A 5098-nucleotide genomic window follows, 5' to 3' on the forward strand; every position below is an offset into this window, starting at 1 on the left:
ACTTGCACGAGTTTTTTCTTTAATGGTAATTTCATGAAATTTGGTTGTATTTGCATCTCCTCACATTAGACATTACTATTTTTTCTAATTGTATTATGGATAATAGAAACATAGAAACATAGAAAATAGGTGCAGGAGTAGGCCATTCGGCCCTTCGAGCCTGCACCGCCATTTATTATGATCATGGCTGATCATCCAACTCAGAACCCAGCCTTCCCTCCATACCCCCTGACCCCTGTAGCCACAAGGGCCATATCTAACTTCCTTTTAAACATAGCTAATGAACTGGCCTCAACAGTTTGCTGTGGCAGAGAATTCCACAGATTCACCACTCTCTGTGTGAAGAAGTTTTTCCTAACCTCGGTCCTAAAAGGCTTCCCCTCTATCCTCAAACTGTGACCCCTCGTTCTAGACCTCCCCAACATCGGGAACAATCTTCCCGCATCTAGCCTGTCCAATCCCTTTAGGATCTTATACGTTTCAATCAGATCCCCCCTCAATCTTCTAAATTCCAACGAGTACAAGCCCAGTTCATCCAGTCTTTCTTCATATGAAAGACCTGCCATCCCAGGAATCAATCTGGTGAACCTTCTTTGTACTCCCTCTATGGCAAAGATGTCTTTCCTCAGATTAGGGGACCAAAACTGCACACAATACTCCAGGTGTGGTCTCACCAAGGCCTTGTACAACTGCAGTAGTACCTCCCTGCTCCTGTACTCGAATCCTCTCGCTATAAATGCCAGCATACCGTTCGCCTTTTTCACCGCCTGCTGTACCTGCATGCCCACTTTCAATGACTGGTGTATAATGACACCCAGGTCTCGTTGCACCTCCCCTTTTCCTAATCGGCCACCATTCAGATAATAATCTGTTTTCCTATTTTTGCCACCAAAGTGGATAACTTCACATTTATCCACATTAAATTGCATCTGCCATTAGTTTGCCCACTCACCCAACCTATGCAAGTCACCCTGCATCCTCTTAGCATCCTCCTCACTGCTAACACTGCCACCCAGCTTTGTGTCATCCGCAAACTTGGAGATGCTGCATTTAATTCCCTCATCCAAGTTATTAATATATATTGTAAACAACTGGGGTCCCAGCACTGAGCCTTGCGGTACCCCACTAGTCACCGCCTGCCATTCTGAAAAGGTCCCGTTTATTCCCACTCTTTGCTTCCTGTCTGCTAACCAATTCTCCACCCACACCAATACCTTACCCCCAATACCGTGTGCTTTAAGTTTGCACACTAATCTCCTATGTGGGACCTTGTCAAAAGTCTTTTGAAAATCCAAATATACCACATCCACTGGTTCTCCCCTATCCACTCTACTAGTTACATCCTCAAAAAATTCTATGAGATTCGTCAGACATGATTTTCCTTTCACAAATCCATGCTGACTTTGTCCGATGATTTCACTGCTTTCCAAATGTGCTGTTATCACATCCTTGATAACTGACTCCAGCAGTTTCCCCACCACCGACGTTAGGCTAACCGGTCTATAATTCCCCGGTTTCTCTCTCCCTCCTTTTTTAAAAAGTGGGGTTACATTAGCCACCCTCCAATCCTCAGGAACTAGTCCAGAATCTAACGAGTTTTGAAAAATTATCACTAATGCATCCACTATTTCTTGGGCCACTTCCTTAAGCACTCTGGGATGCAGACCATCTGGCCCTGGGGATTTATCTGCCTTCAATCCCTTCAATTTACCTAACACCACTTCCCTACTAACATGTATTTCGCTCAGTTCCTCCATCTCACTGGACCCTCTGTCCCTTACTATTTCTGGAAGATTATTTATGTCCTCCTTAGTGAAGACAGAACCAAAGTAATTATTCAATTGATCTGCCATGTCCTTGCTCCCCATAATCAATTCACCTGTTTCTGTTTGCAGGGGACCTACATTTGTCTTTATCAGTCTTTTCCTTTTTACATATCTATAAAAGCTTTTACAGTCCGTTTTTATGTTCTCTGCCAGTTTTCTCTCATAATCTTTTTTCCCCTTCCTAATTAAGCCCTTTGTCCTCCTCTGCTGAACTCTGAATTTCTCCCAGTCCTCAGGTGAGCCACTTTCTCTGGCTAATTTGTATGCTACTTCTTTGGAATTGATACTATCCCTAATTTCTCTTGTCAGCCACGGGTGCACTACCTTCCTTGATTTATTCTTTTGCCAAACTGGGATGAACAATTGTTGTAGTTCATCCATGCAACCTTTAAATGCCTGCCATTGGATATCCACCGTCAATCCTTGAAGTGTCATTTGCCAGTCTATCTTAGCTAATTCATGTCTCATACCTTCAAAGTTACCCCTCTTTAAGTTCAGAACCTTTGTTTCTGAATTAACTACGTCACTCTCCATGTTAATGAAGAATTCCACCATATTATGGTCACTCTTACCCAAGGGGCCTCTCACGACAAGATCGCTAATTAACCCTTCCTCATTGCTCAAAACCCAGTCCAGAATAACCTGCTCTCTCGTCGGTTCCTCGACATGTTGGTTCAAAAAACCATCCCGCATACATTCCAAGAAATCCTCTTCCTCAGCACCTTTACCAATTTGGTTCACCCAGTCTACATGTAGATTGAAGTCACCCATTATAACTGCTGTTCCTTTATTGCACACATTTCTAATTTCCTGTTTAATACCATCTCCGACCTCACTACTACTGTTAGGTGGCCTGTACACAACTCCCACCAGCGTCTTCTGCCCCTTAGTGTTACGCAGCTCTACCCATATCGATTCCACATCTTCCCGGCTTATGTCCTTCCTTTCTATTGCGTTAATCTCTTTTTTAACCAGCAACGCCACCCCACCTCCCCTTCCTTCGTGTCTATCCCTCCTGAATATTGAATATCCCTGAACGTTGAGCTCCCATCCCTGGTCACCCTGGAGCCATGTCTCTGTGATCCCAACTATATCATAATCATTAATAACAATCTGCACTTTCAATTCATCCACCTTATTACGAATGCTCCTTGCATTGACACATAAAGCCTTCAGGCGCTCTTTTACAACTCTCTTAGCCCTTTTTAATGCTTGCCCTGGATTTGTCGGCCTGCCACTTTTACTTTTCCCCTTTGTACTTTTTGCTTCTACGCTCACTTTACACCCCTCTGTCTCTCTGCACTGGTTCCCATCCCTCTGTTGTGAACTAACCTCCTCACACCTAGCCGCTTTAATTTGATTCCCACCCCCCAACCATTCTAGTTTAAAGTCACCTCAGTAGCCCCCGCTAATCTCCCTGCCAGGATATTGGTCCCCCTAGGATTTAAGTGTAACCCGTCCTTTTTGTACAGGTCACACCTGCGCCAAAAGAGGTCCCAATGATCCAAAAACTTGAATCCCTGCCCCCTGCTCCAATCCCTCAGCCACGCATTTATCCTCCACCTCATCGCATTCCTACTCTCACTGTCGCGTGGCACAGGCAGTAATCCCGAGATTACTACCTTTGCGGTCCTTTTTCTCAACTCCCTTCCTAGCTCCCTATATTCTTCTTTCAGGACCTCATCCCTTTTCCTACCTATGTCATTGGTACCTATATGTACCAGGACCTCTGGCTCTTCACCCTCCCACTTCAGGATATCTTGGACACGATCAGAAATATCCCGGACCCTGGCACCAGGGAGGCAAACTACCATCCGAGTCTCTGGACTGCGTCCACAGAATCGCCTATCTGACCCCCTTACTATCGAGTCCCCTATCACAACTGCCCTCCTCTTCCTTGCCCTACCCTTCTGAGCTACAGGGCCAGACTCTGTGCCGGAGGCAGGGCCACTGTCGCTTCCCCCGGGTAAGCTGTCCCCCCCAACAGTACTCAAACAGGAGTACCTGTTGTTAAGGGGCACAGCCGCCGGGGTACTCCCCATCACCTTCCTTTTCCCCTTCCCCCTCCTAACCGTGACCCACTTGTCTGCCTCCCGTGGCCCCGGCGTGACCACCTGCCTTCCACTCCTCTCTATCACCTCCTCGCTCTCCCTGACCAGACGAAGGTCATCGAGCTGCAGCTCCAGTTCCGTAACGCGGTCCCTTAGGAGCTGCATCTCGATGCACTTGGCGCAGATGTAGACGTCCGGGAGGCTTGGAGACTCCAGGGCCTCCCACATCCGACACCGAGAACAGCAAACTGCCCTCACAGTCATAATGCCCCTCTCCTCAAATAGCAACAGAAAATGAATGTCAAACCTTCCTCGCCTCGCCCAAGCCCGGTGAGCCGAAGCCCTTAAGTCTTCACTCTGCTCCCGGCTCACTCCGCAGCCCGCAAACTACGCTGCCCGCTCTCTGAGGCTCTGTTCCTTTTAAATCTGCTGCGCTGCACTGCCCGACGTCACACGCCTGCGCAGTCCCGCCTCTCAGAAAGCCGTTGGAGAAAAAAAATAACGAAAATTTCAAAAATCTCTTTTTCGGCACTCCCACTCAGACTCTCAGACTCCTTCTTCGAATCAAATCCGAAGCAGGATGTCTGCCCTTTTAAATCTGCCGCGCTGCACTGCCCGACGTCACACGCCTGCGCAGTCCTGCCTCTCAGAAAGCCGTAATAAAGCATGTAATAAGTAATTGAGTCAATCTGTTAAGCACTGCTTTGCTTTGTAGAGCTTTTACAATAAATCATTATGCCTGTTCGCATTTCTTGAAGCTTGTGTGTGAATTTATTCTTTAACATAACTCAGAGTTAAAGCAGACAACAAGGCTGGTTGAGCAAGGGAGTCCTGGTCTATAGAAAGTGAGTTCAGATGAGATGAGGAGCTGTGTAAGAAAGCAATCTAGTAGCCACCTTACAGGGAATCTGATTTAAAGGGGAGTGGATGCAAAAAGAACTTGTGTAAAATGGTTGATCATCAACATACTAGATACATTGTAAAGATCAATGAGTAAAGGAAGATCCAGGAAGTATTCAGCACTGACTTAGAGCACTGTGGACGTGTTCTTTTGTGCCAGGGATATCTTAGAGAACGAAACGATAATCAAACATATAAGGTGCAGAAAAGATAAATGTGTTTGAAGTCTTATACATCTTTAGTTAATTTAATGCCACCAAGTAGGAGAGTTAGTGTTCTATTTGAAGAGAGGTGTTAAGAATTTACGCAGTAACTTTAATC

The sequence above is a fragment of the Mobula hypostoma genome, chromosome 2 (assembly GCF_963921235.1).
Source record: "Mobula hypostoma chromosome 2, sMobHyp1.1, whole genome shotgun sequence".
In the NCBI taxonomy this organism is placed as follows: domain Eukaryota; kingdom Metazoa; phylum Chordata; class Chondrichthyes; order Myliobatiformes; family Myliobatidae; genus Mobula; species Mobula hypostoma.